We start from the raw sequence: 18783 nt of genomic DNA, 5'->3' as shown, positions 1-18783 counted from the left end.
ACACACACACACACACACAAAAACACCCAGATTTTTCTTTTTTAGGATGTTTTGAAGATCTCTTCATAGGACTCAAGATATACTCTAGCAGCAAATATCTTTCAACTTATAATAGAAACCTGGTACCACACTCCTGAAGTTAAGAGCCATGACTTTCTCTTTCTACAGGCTTTCAGGAAAAGATTCAACCACCACAGCACAAAATCCCTTATTGCCAGACCTTGCATCTTAGACTCTCCCCAGTGATCCTACTAATGCCCCACCCACTTCCTAATTGGAAGGGTTGGGTAGAAGATGTGAGCACAGCATAGTGTTCTTCTATGATAATCTCCTTTCAAAAAATCCTCTCTCCATACTTTGATCTCTTTTCATAACCTTCCTCCATCTGATATGACAGGGAAAAGCCTTGAAACTAACTCTCTCCTATTCCTGTTATTCCGCATTTTGCACATTTGTCCTACACTTACTTTGATACCTGGCATCAGTGATATTGTACCTTCAAGTTTAAGTCAAGATTTATAAGTACTCACTACATCATGTGGAATTGCCTGCATAGGATGAATGTTAGGTAAGATGAATGTTGTGTTCTTATGGAGACCTGGCTTTGAATCTTTTAACAAATGTGTTAGCCTATCTGTACATCAGACTCTGTGTGAGCAAAATATACTACTCATAGAGACCAAGACTAAATGTGACAAACTAGGACTAAATGTGACAACTGTATATAAAAAACTTAGTGCCTATCCCATAGGAAGTGCTCAGTGTTATCCATTGTCCAGTTCAGTTGAGCTAAAACTCTAACCATCATAACTCTCCTCCTTAAAACTTCATTGATGGACAGCCAGCTGGAGAGAGACTGTGTTGCCACTCTGTGGGGACACACTTCTCTGTCTGAATTAGTTCCTTCTCTGGTAGCCACCCAGGGAAAGGTCCCACTGAGAAGTGAGTACAAAATCAGGGCCATAACAGCTAACTGAATTAAGCAGGTTATCAGGCAGTAGAAAATGCAGTTAAATTTGCATTAGTGAAGCAGATGGCCTGCACAAAGTGATTAAATTAGTTTTATTATGTTTGGAGAATTAATTTGTCACTTTATTATTTTTTCTTTTGTTTATAAAAAAAGATGTGATTTTTGTTATCTTTGACAAAAGGGTTTTGTATAAACAGTTTGCCCTTTAATGGAAAACAAGGATAAAGCATCACCACACACACACACATACACACACACACACACACACACACACACATACACACACACAGAGACATACACACATCACAAGCCTTCTAATTGTCTATTAAGGGTTGGTACAATAATATAGAATGTGGCCTAGAGAACAGAAATGCTGCCATCTATTGCTGGTAATAATGACATTTTCAATTACATAAAAGATATATCTTTTTACCTTCAGTATCTTCAGATCGTAAGCCATTGAGTATTTAAGTCATTTTTGGAGCATTTTTATACCACAGAAGTTTTTAGGATCTGGCATTTGCTAATTTACATTATTAATTACAAACAACATCACCCATCAAGTTATAATCTGGCAAACTTGAGGAGGCAGATTCCTTCTTTTAAAGGTGAGGAAAAAACTAAATGCAGAATCTTTTTCTAAGAACAAATGGAGTCTCTTGAGTGAAGACTAAGGGTTGTTAACTGGGAGATTCTCAGTACTTATTCTTTGAGTACAAATAGTTCTTTCATAGCTCTTTTGAATGGATCAAAGCAAAACCTGGAGTTTTGAAAGACTTCTTTTTTTTAAAGTCCTTTTATCTTACTTAACAGTTACTAATGAGCAATCTGGGAATTTCCCCCTTATAAGAAGAGTTTCTTGCACAGAGGAACTAGGGTGTAAACTATATATACTTACATATATTGCCTCTATATCCATGTGTAGGTTCTGAAATTTTTTTATTGAAAATGAAATAAGTTAGAAGGACTAAACCACCTTTTGTTCACAGAGATGAAGAGTTTTGTGGTTTTGTTTTGTTTTGTGCTGAAACTGGGGCCTAGTGGTTGCTAGTGTTCTACCACTTGAGCCACAGTTCCACTTCTGCCTTGTTGATTGTTAATGGGATAGGAATCTCAAACTCTTTCCTCCCTGTGTTGACTCTGAACAGGGACTCTCAGATCTTGGCCTTCTGAGTAGCTAGCATTACAGGTGTGAACCACTGGCACCTGGCTGAGAGTTGGGTTTTTAAAACTGACTATGCACATTGTTAATGTGGAGATTTACAATCTTGTGGGTTTTTTTCTTTTAAATTGTTTAAGAATAGATTTAACTTTACAGGAAACTTGTGAAGATGACATAGAAAACAAAAAGTTAATTAGTATATTACACTACCACACTAACAAACTAATCTTAAAACATTATTTGGCTGTATTCCAATTTCCTTGGTTTTTATTTAATGTCCTTTACCAGTTTCAGAAATTCAACTGGGTGACTAAATGAGATTTAGTGGCTCCTTTGGACTTTGAAAATTCCTTAGACTTTCCTTATTTTTTATGTCCTTGATAGTTTTCAGGACTCAGATATTTGGTAGAACACTATTTATTCCCTCTTTCCTTTGCTCCTCTCCCACTTAGAATACATGAAAAGTTTTTTTCATACTTAGACTGGATTTGTAGGTTTGGGAGGGGAACAATCCAGAAGGAAAATGCTATTTCTTTCAGTATAAGAATCCATGTCACTGGCCTGGTGGCTCACACCTGTAATCCTAGCTACTCAGGAGGCTGAGATCCAAGGATCTCTGTTCAAAGCCATCCCAGGCAGGAAAGTCTGTGAGATTCTTATCTCCAATGAACCACCAGAAAATGGGAAATGGCACTGTGACTCAAGTGGTAAAGTATTCACCTTGAGTTGAAGGGCTCAAGGACAGCACCCAGGCCCAGAGTTCAAGCCCTACCACTGACCAAAAAAAAAAAAAAGAACCCATGTCTATTTGTTTTATATTTTGAATTATAATCAAATAGTTGTTTTTTCATCGTTCACATCTTTGGCCATCTTTGAACATTGGGAGCGCCTTCTGTTAGCTTCTATGTCCCTTTGACACATCCATCACTGTGTTTGGGTGTGGGAATTCATCTTAATTTTTTTTTTTTTTTTTGGTAATGGGGCCCTTGTGCTGTCCTTGAGCTCTTTTGCTCAAGGCTAGCACTCTACCACTTGAGCAACAGAGCCACTTCAGGTTTTCTGGTGGTTAATTGGAGATAAGAGTCTCATGGACTTTCCTGCCCAGGCTGGCTTCGAACTGTGATCCTCAGATCTCAGCCTCGTGAGTAGCTAGGATTACTGATGTGAGCCACTATTGCCCGGCTTCATCTTAACTTTTTGATAGTATAAGGTTATCCATGCTTATCTTGAAAACTTTCTTGTCCTAGTCTAAAAAACAGCCTTTCTACCAAGAGTTCTGGTGCCTCTGATTGGAAAATGGTATTAGAAAGCAAAATTTTGATGCTAGATATACTTGTTGCTATAGGGGTAAAATTATTTTTAAAGCCTTTTAGCTGACAGAAAAAGGATATATGTATATAGCTATAAATATGTAATATATATTTATACAGATACATAATAAGTATGTAACATATTTATGTTTAAGTATATATAAATTAAGTGTATGTGTACATATGTAAATATGAATATATTTATATAAATATATCTAGATTAAATAAACAGTTTATACTGATCAACTAAGGTCAACTAAGCTATGGTTTACTTTATAAACTAAAATTAGTTTATAGTTTCTTGAGAACCTTCTGGTCTATTCTATTACCACAAGGATCATTGTAGTTCTCACCTTTGTTTATTGGTCTGTTATAAACCTTTTGTGAAATGATACCCTTCTGTGAAACTAGTAAGATTCACCTGTGGTTAATGTAGGTGCTTACTTTGGGCTTTGCAATCTGAATTATAATAAACTCTGAAAAGGTCCATTTCTCCCATTATAGGATCTTACAGATTTTTTTTTTTGTAGCTTTAAGCCTATGATAACTACTTTTTTCTTTATTGTGGTGCAGTGCTAGGCAAGCACTCTACCTCTGACCTGCATTCCTCAGCCCCCTTTGACATCTTTTAGTAATAACTGCATTTGACATCCTTTCTTGATTAATATTGGTCACTTTCAAGGCAATAAGCTATCAATGTCAGTTTTACATGCCAGTCTATCCTCAATAAGGGTGCAAAGTAGATTCTTCATAAATATTTGTTAACTGTGTGGAATACATACAGCAGTAATTAGGAAGAGGTAAAAATATGTGATATATTGAAAGCTTTCTACATGCCAAATGCCCTTCCAGCTGTTTGAGAAAATATCATTCAGTTCAGCACTTTGAGTTAGATCTGAATGATATCACATCCTTTCTGTTTGAGGTTTTCTGCAGTCTGAAGCTTCTTAGTTGCTGCATTTTGTGTCACTGGAGTCCTTCTAGCCTAGATGGAGCTGTGTGGGTGGCCTAGGAGGAGGCCAAGGGGCAGAAATGGCAGCACCCATTTAGAGTCTCACCCAAGGCCTATTAGGAAATTGACTCCAATTTGGTCTGTAGAGTGGGGGTTGCTTTTTCCTGCCTTTTCACAATCACAATGAAGGTGACATTGATTTACAAGTCAGTGGGTTGGAGCAGGGAAGGGAGGCTTCTATGGGTGGAAAAGATCAATTAAATGATTATCCCAGCTGCCACACACTAATGCCTTTCTTACTGGGTTTTAGAATCAGGAAGCAGAAGGTTACCACATTTAGCCTTTACAGGAAATCTAATTGCCAACTTCGGGATGCCAAGTTTTATTAGATTGGGAAGAGTGAAGTTTAGCTTGCTGGCAGTTTCTGGCACTACAGAGAGCTTTCTGTTTGCCACCTGGAATTCTACATGACAGCCTTTTCTTCTTTTTTGGGTGGTTTTTACTGAGTTTTATCAATATAAAATTGTTGTTACTTTTATCTGTTGGTGATTTTTATTTGTGTTCTAGGGACTGGGACTAAAAGTTAAGAAAGTATTTTACAGACAATAATTTGTTGAAGTCTACTATGTGCTAGACCTTGGTCTAGTGGCCAGGATTGTAATGGTGACCAAAATAAATGCACATGTCTATAGTATCCTTCTTCTAAAATGCTCTTCCCATAGCTTTGTAATTCCCAAACTGTCATATGTATGAGAATTACCTGGTCAAACCTATACTCCTTGACCAGTTCCCAGAATTTCTGATTCAGTAGGTATGGGGTAGAACCTGAGAATCTGTATGTCTAATAAGTTCCCATGTTCCTAATCAAATGGTAGGTCCTTAGAGAGGCTGTTTTGTTGTTGTTTAATTTTCCTACTACAGTATCCTTCTACTTGTTACTACTCTCTATTGCATTTTGTTCCTGACATTTATTCTCTGATATTAGTTTACCTTCTTGTTGCAATTTTTATCCTTCTCCTACTTAACACCGATAGCAGAAATCCCCATGAAAGCCTTTTACGTTTTTTCTGTTTTTACTGATACGAGTGTTTTAATTAAGGCCTTGCATTTGCTTGGGTTGCTAACTTGGCTGGCACTCTACCACTTGAGCTATCCTCTACCAAAAAAGCACTTTCTTACTCACTGTCAATCATTCAATAAAAGAGTACCGGCCAGAGTCCATGCTCAGTAAATACCTGAATTCTGAAATATCACAAGAGGCTTCAGTCTTAAGAAAAAGCCTAGAGCTGGGAAGGTGGCTCAGTGGCAGAGCGCTTGCCTTGCATGCTCAAGGCCCTGGGTTCGATTCCTCAGCACCACATAAGCAAAAAGAAAAAAGCTGGAAGTGGTGCTGTGGCTCAAGGGGTAGAGCACTAGCCTTGAGCTGAAGAGCTTAGGGACAGCGCCCAGGCCCAGAGTTCAGGCCCCACGACCGGACCCCCCCCCCAAAAAAAAAAAAAAAAAAAAAGCCTAGAGGCTGGGAAGGTGTCTCAGGGGTAGAGTGCTTGCCTTGCATGCATGAGGCCTTGGGTTCGATTCCTCACCACCACATAAGCAGAAAAAGCCAGAAGTGGTGCTGTGGCTTAAGTGGTAGAGTGCTAGCCTTGAGCTAAAGAGCTAAGGGATGGCACCCAGGCCCAGAGTTCAGGCCCCATGACATCAAAAAAAAGAAAGAAAAGAAAGAAAGAAAGAAGGAAGGAAGGAAGGAAAGGAAAAAAGAAAAGAAAAAGCACAGGTTTCTATGGGAGAATAACAGAGAGATCTAAGTTATGGTAAAAAACACCGTGTTGCAGTCTACTTGGGGCAGTTTCTAGACATGGCCTCAATGCCTGTCTTAAACTTTGCATACTAGGATATTGTCTACACATTTGTGGGATTTCTTTGGAAATCACAGGAGGCCACTGTAGATTTGTTTAATCTCTTCATAGCCTTTCCATGGTCCTGCCCACAGTAGAAATCATAAAAAAGCAATTTAGGGCTGGAGATGCTGTTCAAGTTGAAGAACACCTGCCTAGCAAGCACCAAACCCCAGTACTGAGTCCCATCTTCTCCAAAATAAGAATGAAGGAAGGAGAGAAAGAAAGAGGTTACAATTCCATAAGTTGTAAGTACAAGGCATCTTGATCTATGTACCCTTCTATTGTTCTCCCATATTATTTTCCCTCCCATCTCTTCCTTCAAGGTATGTTGTTCAATTTTTTACAAAATGTTCATCAATTATAATGACTGCATTTGAGCAGATTAACATTCTCTCCAGCAGGAAGCTCTTGCACAAAGTAAGTCAGAAGATATTAAATCCCTAACTCCCAGTTTGGTGGGAGAAGAATCTACACTTATCCACTTGTTGAATCTGAAAGTGAGAGCCCATGCCAATTCCCTGATAGTCTTACCAAAATACCTGCAAAAGTGAACAAAGGTCCCTAGTCTCTTTCTTTGCAGGAGTCAGACCTTCACTGAATCTTACAGATTCTCCCCACTCCCACCCCCCCACCCCCGAGAAACAGAAGAACCCTTTGACAGTGTTATGCAAATATGAGACAGGTGAAGGCACCATGCAATTGCCAGCACCCATGCTGAAAGTGCATAGATTTTACTTTTGTGTGGCTTGGGCAGGCTTTGCCCCGTGAAAGTGATGTTTGCATAGCCTAGACCTTCCTTGCCATCTTTGCCAAGCCTGGGCTAAGGGGGAGCAACTCTCCAGGTTTGTTTGCTTGGGGCAGCCAAAGAACCCATGATTTATTTCCCCAGAGTGTGTCATGAAAATGTAAGCACAGAGGACTGGATTATTTTGGAGGACGTGAAGAGAATCTGGTGGGGGCGATGGAGACTCAGGAATTGCAGCCCTCTGGAACCAGGGCAGGGGGCCAGAAGGCCGCCCAGCGTGTTGGGGTAACATAAGCTGTCGCTATTCAGGAGGTGGCCTGTTGTAAGAAAATCTGACCACAACGGGTGCGTGAGTACAGCTAAAATTAACCTTGGAGACTTCACACGCCTCTACAGTACTTTGAACTAGACACCCCCAGAAAGGGCACAGGCTGCTCACTGCTGAGGATCTCGCTGCTGCCCTCCTGCTGCGGTTGAGCCATGCCTATAAGTATCAACGTATTGGTTCCCACCAGAGGTCAAAGTCGGGATTCCTGCGACCATTATAAAGTGGTAAGCAACCGCAAGAGACCTTAGCAGGGTCTCTGGGGAGAGCTGATAAAGTTTATTTGAATTGAATTTGTGTTTAGAGACAAGTCTAATTTATTTTCTGTGCTAGGTAGAACCATGAACCCTCTAAGCCAGCTTTCCATTTGCCCATCACTTCGCTGAGCTAACTGCCGCTTCTCTGTTAACTTGATTGTGTGTCCTCATGGGGGTAACAGATGAATATTGTATATTTAGAGCAAGAAGAGAAATTGGCAATCTAATACAGTTGTTTAAATCCAAGTAGAGCCCAAGAGGCCAGATGAAGAGAGGGTCAAGGTGGCAGCAGGTGTAGCAGGTTTCATTCAGTATGTTTTCTTAATTGTTTTTAAGCAGGTGCAAATGGGGGGAAGGAGAGTTGTAAAGAGTTGGGGATGTCCAGATGCTTCAGAAAGCGTCCATGTCAGGAAAGGTATTTTTAGGGGCAAGTGGAAGAATTTCCTACCCCATGAGACTGAGAATATTCTGAAAAGGGCACCACAGCCCCCTTCCTGCCCCTGGCTAGAGTAACCTGATGGGCTCTTTCCAACTGCCAGGCAGCTGCCTCTCTGGATTGCCACTTGCTGTGAAGAATCTGTGTGGGAGCTCTTGTGTGCACAGCAAAAAGGCAAGGTGCACTATTCCTCCTCTGTGCCTTAGTGTTCGATGATTCATGTCATCCTGGGTAAATGGCTGTCTTTGTGTTTAGGACTATGGTGTTCTGGTTTGACAATCAGAACCATTGCTTTGATGTGACCTGAATGCCTTAAGGCTGTAACTTTGCAACCTGGAGAACCTCTTTAGTTTATTCTTCTGGCAAATATGACTTAGTTCATTCTTCCCATCCCAACTCATGGGGGTCCCTCCTTCCTCCCACAAGCCTTCCAACCTACTTCCTAGGCAACATTAGCATCATAAAGTGGCCTGGAAGGCTTATTTCTCTGGGAAAGTGCTTCTTTGCTTAGTGATCACTTCTTATAACTGGCTTTGCTGTGATTTGACTGTAAAATGTTGAAATTTTCAGTATTTGGGAGAGCAGATATTCTGTGCTGCAAAGGTGTGAATGTGGATATGAATGATGTAAGGAAAAATATATGTACATGAAGATACTTTGAACACAGGTTTGCGGCTGTTTTCTGTATGGATCTCCCTGTTATGTCTTCTGCATGTTTTACATCGTCTTGTTGCCTCTAGCCTCCCAGTGCTCTGGTTCATGAAAGGTACAGGCTGCTGGGATACTGGAACAGGACTCTTTGACTTTAGATGTCTAACAGTTAGCATGGTCACACGATTGATGGCGATGTTTTGGAGTAATTGTGTGTGCCTGTGTGTCTGTGTATGTGCACATGTGTATGTATGCACTTCAGTGTGCTAGTGCTGGGGTTTGAATTCAGGGTATGGGTGCTGTCCCTTAGCTTTTTTGCTTAAGGCTGGCATTCTACCACTTGAGCCACAGTTCCCTTTTTGAGGGTGTTGTTTTGTTTGTTTGTTTGGTGTTCAATTATAGATAAGAGTCTTATGGGCTTTTCTGTCTGGGCTGCCTTCAATCACTATCATCAAATCTCAACCTTATGAGTAACTAGGATTACATGTATGAGTCGTGTATGCCAACTTGGAGTAATTTTTTTTTTATTCCATAAGGCTCACTGCCTTATGGACCAGGTTTCTTTTGAAGCAGATGTTAAAAGTAAACATTTCAGTAGTAGGAAGCTACGTTGTGTGTGGCTCTGAGCTTTGTTGAACATATCTTGCATGCATACATAGGGATTTCTATCTCCTTAGAAACCTGACTGGATAGGCACAAGATTAAGAACACCCTCCTCTTCCTTAGGAACCAAAAGGTACTTCCCATTGTGGCCATCTGAATAAGTAGATCTGATTTTGTGACTGTCTTGTGATAAACATAAAGGTGCTAGCCTGATCTGGAAGGCTGGATTCTGTCCAGGTAAACTCTCAGCTGCTTCATCTATGAAATCCTGTCGATCGGATGGTCATGGGATATATTGGACTAGGTTAACCAAGATGCTTTATAAATTGTGAGCCCTGCTGATGAGAGGCAGAGGCAGTTTTGTTATTGTTAGAGCTTTGTCCTTTTTCTAGAGATGAATCAGTCGGGGCTTTCTTCCAGGACTTTGTAGAATAAATAGTATCTTTGTGCTAATTGTTCTTTTTGTGCTCTGGGCCAGGTTGTCCCCAGGGAAGGGGAAACATCCCTTCTTTCTGGTAGCCTTCCTAGTAATAACCTATTATGACAATATAAAACACAGGCAACCCTGTATGCCCTCAGGCCTGGCAGCTCTGACATCTGGGCTGGAGAAGGGCCCAGAGGGCACAAGGATCAGTTCTACTGTGGCCAAGTCTCTTGGCTGTGGAGTTTCTGAGAAAGGAATGAGGTTCCCAAGTTGGGAAGGAAAGGAAAGGAGGTCCTGGGGCAGGGCAGCACCAACCACGGCTGGGAACTGCTTGCACTCCAGAGGTCTTTTTTTATTTTATTTTTTAAGCTTTTGCCACAATTTTCCCATCGATGGCATGGTGGTTGCTCTGCCAGGTATCCTGAGCCTTTCTTCTCAATGGGGTGTGGAATTCTGACCTCGTATAAGAATGTCAAACTACCTCAAGTGCCAGAGTGTCTGTGTGAACAGTCCCAAGTTCTTGATTTCTCTACCTGTTTGTGCTCCGGGTACCATCAGTACCTCTGTTTCACAGGAGTTCTAAGAGTTATATTACTTGCTCATATTCAGATGCATGAAGAAGTTAGAGCTAGGATTTGATTCTAGACTGACTTTGCACTCCGTACAACATTTTCCCCTTGTCACTTACATGCAGTTCATGGAAGCTTATGGTTTGTGGAATAACATCAATACAGGGAATAGCTGCTCACCTAACTAAATGCTTTGGAGGCTTAAACATTTTGTAATCAGTCATCACAAGGTCAATGTCTTATGGTTCCTTATTTATGGCAGGCACATCCCTGGTGTAAAATCATATGAATACATTGATTTGTACATAAAATGTGATTTTCCAAGGCAATAGGCTCTCCACTTTTCTCTTTATCTAGATGAGACCAGTGGTGAACCCCACAACCTCTCACTCCCTGCAGTCATAGCTCCTCACAGAAGAGGGGACTCCCTTGGGGGCTTCTCTTATAGAAATCAGGCTGCTAAGAATCTTGTTAAACCTCACTCTAGTATGAAATCTTTAAACCGCCTGTCACTGAACATGATTTTCAAATGAAAAACAGCCTCAAATCATCACTCTGTGTACACAGTTCTCATCAGGTGTTGGGAATTTTATCAATTTTCACAGAACTAGAGTGGTCTGAGTGGCCTTCAAACCAGCAAACCACCAACAAAAAACCCCCTAATTTAAACAACAACAAAAACCCTTTTACTATGAACACAAAACAAAACCCTCTCCCAGCCTTGCCAGTGATTGCATTTCCTCACAACCCCCTCCTGGCGTTAAAGCCTGCTCCACTCGGCTGGAAATGTAAATGCGAGTTGGGAAGAGTGACTCACCATTCCCTGCCAGAGCTGCATGCCTCCTCTGACCTCCCAGCCCTGATGGGATGGAAGTGACTCTGGTAAGTTTGACCACTTTGGCTGGGCTGAGACAGGGCCAGGGCCAGTGGATGGGAGCTGGGAGTACTCTAGTGGTTGGTGGAATCATTGGTATCAGGTCTTAGTTAAGGCTGGGACCTTCCTCCTCTCTCTCTCTCTCTCCTCTCTCCCCCTCCCCTCTCTCCTCTCTCTCCTCTCTCCCACTGTCTTACCTGGGAGAGTAATGGGACCATGGCTCTATCTTACAGCTCCTTCCCTTTACCCAATAGGAGGCAAAACTCAACATTTCTTATCATTCCTGAGGATTTCATTTGCTCCAGACAGTACCAGTAAGGGATAGATTTCATGTTGAATTTTTTATTTTAATGTTTTATTATTATAAAGCTGATGCACAGAGGGGTTACAGTTGCATGTCAGGTAATGAGTACATTTCTTTTTAGACAGTGTCATCCCTTCCCTAGCTCTTAGGTTGGATTTCATAGGAAGAGTTTACATTGGACACAACTTTGCTGTGCCTCTCTATCCAGGTGCATCACATAGACTCTGCTTCCCAAGTCCTGATTTCACTTGCCTTGCTGAATTCCTTTTTCTTATGCAAAATCTTTAGCTCTTTCTCCACTCTTTAAATTTGCATACTTATGCTGATTACTCTACAAAACAAATCTCCATGGAGAGGAAAGGGGCCAAGTTTCTATTTGAAAGATTCACCTGTGATACCAGTGCTGACCTTTGTCCCACTGAGTTCTCACTCCAGACTACCTCAGGCTAGATCTTCCAAAGCAATCACTTACACTTTTTTTCTGTCTCACTTGTGTGTGTGCTCAGTGGTGCTCAGTATTTGGCTTTCAAAAGGAAAAGCTTGATTGAGTACACCTGCTTGTTTCCATGGATTACAACATCCCGCCAAGTCTGGTTCCTATCAAGGAACTCCAGGCTGGGAGATGTGTGGTAGAGCACATTGAATAGGCTTGCCCTCATCCAGGTGTAGTAGATGCATATAACAGCAGAATATGCAATTGTATGATGTGTGAAATAATTAGGAACTTTATTTTTACCACTTTTAATGTAGATTTCAACTAAAATTTAATTTTTAATATAATGACTGTGGTTAACCAGTTCCCAAACTTGCTGAAAATTTTACAGCCAACTCACTTGAGCCTAATACAAGTCCTCAGTATTATACTTCTGGATGATGTGTTTTTATCGTTTTATTTCTTGTCTCTCGGTGTCATGGGATTTGAACTCTGAGCTTCCCATTTGCTAGCCAGGCATTCCACCACTTGAGTCATTTTTGCTTTAGTTGTTTTTAAACCTCAATCCTCCCAATCTCTGCTTCTCAAATAGCTGGGATTAAAGGTGTAAGCCACTGTGCAGGTTTGTAACTTTTTTTTTTTTTTGTCGGTTGTGTGGCTTGAACTCTGGGCCTGGGTGCTGTCCCTCAGCTCTTCAGCTCAAAGTGAGCATTCTACTGCTTGAGCCACAGCACTACTTCCTGTTTTCTAGTGATTTATTGGAGATAAGAGTCTCATGGACTTTCTTGCCTGGGCTGGCTTTGAACCACCATCCTCAGATCTCAGCCTCCTGAGTAGCTAAGATTACAGGTGTGAGTCATGGGCTCCCAGCTAAGTTTTTAACTTTCTAAATAGTATTTTAGCATTGGATGAAGCCTACAACCATGCTGCTGAAAGCTGCATCTCAGTCAAGCCCTCCTTACCTGTGGTCTGCACATGGCACTTGCCAGTGGCTCACATATGTAATCTAGCTACTCAGGAGGCTGAAATCTGAGGACTGGAAATGTGGTTCAAAACCAGCCCAGGCAAGAAAGTATGTGAGACTCTTATCTCTAATTAACTACTAGAGTGGAGCTGTGGCTCAAGTGGTAGGTAGACTGCTAGCCTTGAAGCCCCATCACTACCTCACACAGATGCACAATACATGGAATATCATGTTGATTTTATGGACTTTGTGATTTAGCCATTTATATGTGTCTCCATCCAACCATCTGTTCATCCACGTCCCCATCTGTCTTTCTGTCCACTCATTCATACATATATCCATGTGAGCATTCACCAATTTATTTTCCCAAGTCCACTCCTCTGTCACTGCATTTCCTTTCATCCATTCATACACCCATTTAGGGGCCAGTAAGCCAGTAAGTGCTTGCTTACAGAGCCCCTGGAATGAGTCCAGTTGTGTTCTGGTGTTTCAAAGTATATGAAATCTTTACTGCAGAAAAGATAATAATTGCGGACAATGTGAGTCGTTATAGCAGCCATGATAAAGGTACATGAAAAGTTCTATAGAAGGCTGAAAAATGGAATAATGAATTCTATGTTAGAATGAGAAGTAGGCTAGGAATGCTTTCCAGAGGCTGATATTGACATGGATCTTCCTGTCTAGATTAGGCATTTGGGAGTCCAAGGAACAGATCAGGTTCTAAACAAAGGTAGCGAAGAGAAGGAGATGAAAAGGTACTGAGGTTGGGGAACATGACAGGTAGATTTGTTTAAATTTTATGCTGGGATTTTAAAGAAAGGACACAAGTCTGGCAGGAAGGATTGGTTTAAAAAATAATGGGTATTTTGCCCAGTGAAAAGGATGAGCGAAATTTTCTAGACCAGAATATGTACCAACAGGAGCTAAGGCAACTGTGTGTGTTAGATGACGGTGCTGATGGACTGGAAAGGAACTGTAGATTGGGGACATAGAAATGGTGGCAACAAAGGTTGCAACCAACATTTAAAGGTATGATGTATGTGTCACAGACAATAGATTATTATCCCATTATCCAGATGTGAAAAACTGAGGCTCTGAGAACAGTGATTTGTCCAAGATCACAAAGCCTTGGCATCTCGTATGTTGGAACAATTGTGGAGTCCTCATCCTTTCTTCTCAATAACACCATGGAAAAGAAATGAAAACTCAGAGAAGTTAAACATCTTGACAGAAGTCACCCAGGACTTAATGACTTGGCTGAGCATGATAGTCCCCAGACCTGGGGAGCCTGTGCCTACCAAGCCAAGCTGAGGCCTTTGGGTTGGGTGGGGGGTAACTGAGAGACAAAGTTGGGGTCTGCAGAGGCAAGGAGCTATGTGGAGTGTGGGTGGAGGAAAAGAGGCTACTCCTGAACAGGTCGGTTTGGAACTAGATTGGAGAGAGGCCTGCATAATGGGCCAGGTTCTTACTACCCTGAGGTGTGGCTGTCCTGACAGGTGGCTCTGTTGATGTTTGCTATCAAAAAGAATGTTCAACAGCTGCTCACCTGCTGGAAGGACCTGACTCCCCCCAATTCTCTCACTCCCTGGGAAAGAGGTGCTTAGAAAGAGAATAGGTGAAGTAAATCAGCAATGAATGGAGAGAAAATGCTTGAAAATTTTCCCATGAAGCTCTAACACTGGCTTTCTTGGGACTCTGAGGTGAAAATTGTTCAGCTCACGTTGGAGAGAGACCCATTTTTCCTTCCAAAGTGACCAATAAAAGTGCAGTGTCCATCTATACTTAGGACTTTGGTTTTCCAGGGAGCTTATTCTGCTAGGCTTCCTAGGTCAGGTGAGGCTTCCCTTTCTTTTAGCTAGGTACTTTCGACATGTACTTGATCTTTTAGTAAGTAGAAGTGGACAATCATTCACACTACAGCCATTTAGTGAGTACCTATCTGTGGCAGGCAGTGTTCAATGTTTGAAAAAAAATTCATCCAGACTAGAAAACAAAACTTATGTCTTGTTGGGGCTAATAACATGGCAAGGAAAGATGGCAAATCAAGTCCTAGCTGTGATGCACCTGGCACACTGTGTGTCCGCTACGGAAGCACATATCTCCTTGCAAACAGGCAATAGTGATCAGGTGAAAGAATAAATGAGACAGTACTGGGTATGCTGTGAGGTGTGGTGTAGCATGTGGCAACAGAGTGTAGAGTGGATGATCTTGACAGTGAATGTGGATTAACCCAAGGTGTGGAATCTACTCACTTACCCTTAAGATGTGGCCAGTTTCTCCCAGGTTGGAGTGCACACTCACCGTGACTTGTTCATGTTCTTAACAAACAATGGTATCATTGTGTGGCTATGTGTCTATTCCCAGGCCTGGCCTCAGCATCTCTGCTGCACCTGTGCAGGGCAACCTGGCCCTGCTTCAGACTAGAAGAATGGGGGACTTTTACTTCAGAGCATTCACCGTTCATTGCAGCCCTGCAAAGGTTAACATGTGTTGTATTGACATTTTTATTTTTGCTTTCCTAACACTTGTGAAATTGTGTTTGCTTTGTGCTTTGGTGACATGGGAAAGTATCAGCTCTCCTCTGGGGTCTGTGAGTCCTGAGTGACAAGTGGCCAGCCCAGTTCCCAGGGACAGATGCACTGTGGTGGTTATTGTGTAATCAGCCTTTTTCTCTTACTGCCTTTCCCACATCACCAGGCTCCTGGCCCTCTGTGGCTAGTGGATCTTGTGTGGGAATCAGCAGTGTCGCTCCATGCAGGGCTACAATCGCTGCTTTTAAACCCTACCCACTCATCATATAGTGTGGGGAAAGGGCCTCAGTTTTCCCATCTATAAAATGGAAAAGTGATACTTTCCTCACAGACACGTTGAGAACTGAAGGAATACATTGTTTGGAAAGTGTCCACATAGTGCATCATCATCTCCCTTCTGGTAATTAAACACACAGCTGACATGCTCAGCCTGTACTAGGTGCCAGACATGGTAGATGGATGATATTTCGGTTTCATAGTAACCTGAATGGTAGTTTAACCCATTTTACAGGTGAGGAAACTGAGGCTCAGATTAAGTAACAACCTAGAAAGAGATGGAGGCATGTTTGAAACCTAAATGACTGACTCTAGAGTCAATCTATCATGGGCATGTGGTAGATGGTAGTTATAATCCTTCAAAATACAGAAGCAAGAGCCATACCCAGTACAAGTTGGTGTCCAGCAGTGTTTACTCAGTGCACCATGGCCCCTGTGTAGATCTGGGCAATTTGCTTTGATATTCAGATCTAGAAAAATAGAAAAATAGTCATGGTAAGCCATGCTACTCTCTATAGGTACTTACTTTGTATATGTAACAAAAGGCATACATGTGCCGGGTAGGGGTATCGGAATATGAGTTTGTTGACTGGTTGTATTGACAAAAGGGTTGCTGCAGATTAAAAGGGAAACTAACAGTTACACACTCCCCCTTATGCCCATGCTTTTAATCCTACCCCACCCACTGCCCATCTGGATCCAGGTCTGGATTCATATCCTCAGTGCACATTGAGTACAAAGTATTTCTCAAGATCAAGGCCTGGCAGTGGGATCCAGGTGGGGCAGGTAAAACTCCTATCTTTGTGTTCCTGGAACCCAGCTTTCTAGCCTCCCTGGCTCAAGATCAGCTGAGAAACCACAATGTTCGTTCCCTGCTGCCACAAAAGTCCTCCCACTTCTGTGTTTTCCTTGAGGGACAAGTTCCATCAGGGCTCTTTCTTGAACAGCTCTTGAAGCTCTTTTATGACACAAGGTCTCCGTATGATTGGTCTGGAACTCCTTCCTTCCTTCACCTCCCAAGTGCTGGGAGCATAGATGCCTACCACCAAGCTTAGTTATACATGATCTCAAAAGACTCCCAGGACTTGTAAGGAGGTCAGCAGGCCCCAAGGGGCATCCTTGTACATTACAATACTAGCATATTCAGAGTGCGGCCTTGAGCCATCCAGAAAAAGTGAAGTTGTGTTGATTAAAAGCATGGATGATTATAATTCTCATTAAAATCCATTTGGAAAAGAGTTTAAATGGAGTAATTTAAAAATGTATGGCTCTCTGGAAGGGAGACAACTCTCCTAGAAACCTACAAGGATTTATTTCTCCTAAACATAGATAGATCAGTGATTAACTTGAATATTAATGTCATTTATTTAATACCTTGTGCCAGACATGTGCAGAGATGATTTCATTTAGTGTGTGAGACAACACTATTATCAGATTGTATAAGTGAAGGACATCAATGCCCAGAAGGGTCCCCTAGCTGTTGGGCAAAGCCACAGTCCTGACATGGGTTGGTGTGTATACTTGAGAGATTGCAGGCACTTGCCTTTGCCATGACTATTGTTATTGAAAGACCACAGATGTCCTTAGTGAAACATCAGATGGTGGAGGTAGGCATGGAAGGAGGATCATTTCCCTCAAGGTTGGGCATGTGGGGGCCTCCAAAGATAATGGGTAGAACTAGAGTCTTTTCCTGAGATGTTGAGGAGTAGAACCAGTGTTTGAGTTCAGCCTCATTGTACTAGGCATCCTTGAATTAAAGGTTTTGCTTCTTTGTGTTCCACATTTTTCTTAAGTTCAGAGTTTGTGATGCCATTTAACTCCTCTGGCCAGAAATGAATGTGTCATCAGCTTTACCCTGGATAACCAATTGTGTGTTTTGATTTGCTTAAAATTATGAACAATTTTGAGAACAATTAGACTATCTGTTCACATTACAGTATCATTTTTGTCTACAGAGTAATCAGAACTAAGCCATTTAACTGCATAATGTTCAGTCATGGAAATGGTATTATCTTGATAATATGACCCAAGTCTGGAGTGTGGTCTCTTCAATTAAAGCCAAACAGTAGCAGTGTATGTATAATTAGTATATGGAAGACCGCAACAGATATTGAATGACTGGTCTGATTCAAATCCTAGTCTGTGTTGGCATTTCCTAGTATGAGGTATATTTTACAATATTTCTCCTGGGACTGTTTTTTCTGGTGTCACATGCCTTTTGGATCCGTCCGGTTGTCTGGCATGTCAGTCAGGATTTCTAGCTTGGTTGCTATGACTCCATTCTAGCACTTCTGGTGCAGTTGTTCTGTGGAATTCCTCTTGTGTTCCTTACTTAGACTGCTCCCTCCTTCATCAGAGGGCTAATTACAGTATAAACTTGGCAACATTATTGTCCCTCTTGGTTTAACACGGTGCAGTTATTATCCATTTTCATTATTACAAGTAACAGTCAGATTCTTTACTTTAACTGATACTGTCAAAATTTTTCCCTCTGTGTTTCAGCCTGCTTGGGAGGGAATGATGGGAGTGATAAGCCAACAAATGATGCATTATTTGAAATACTGTCAAGGGTAATAGAATGAATCAGAATGAATTCACTGCTTTGCCATCGTTGCCCTCCTTTCTCCGGTTAGCTTCTCAAGCCTTTGACAGCAGCTGCTCTCACAGAGCCATGCTGGAGGTTCTGGGGAGAGGTATGTGGTGAGAAGGGCTGATAGAGAGGTAGAAGGATGGAGTGTGAAGGCAGCCTCATCAGTCAACTTCCACATGGGTACTAGTATGAAGCCATCCTACAGCCTTTCTCCTGGGAATGATTTAGTCATTGGAGATGGTTTTGTCCTTTTTTGCTCTATGTTTTTTGGGAGCTTGTCAGCTTCTATTGCAAGTTCATGGATACTTTCCAAGGATTAAACCAGTTTCCAGGATCAATGGGTTCCTGCAAAAAAGTATCAGCAACTCTCTACTCATCATAATTTGGGAGAATGAGGGACTTTGGAGAAGTCCCTTCTGGGTAACAGGCACTCAAGAAGAGTGCCTGCTTTAGTTCTGGCTTAAAATCTTTCAAGTACATGTCACTGAACCTGATAGAGTCTGTCATGG

The sequence above is a fragment of the Dipodomys spectabilis genome, unplaced genomic scaffold, assembly GCF_019054845.1.
Source record: "Dipodomys spectabilis isolate Male_0828 unplaced genomic scaffold, ASM1905484v1 ptg000145l, whole genome shotgun sequence".
Classification (NCBI taxonomy): domain Eukaryota; kingdom Metazoa; phylum Chordata; class Mammalia; order Rodentia; family Heteromyidae; genus Dipodomys; species Dipodomys spectabilis.
This window is presented reverse-complemented; position numbering follows the sequence as displayed.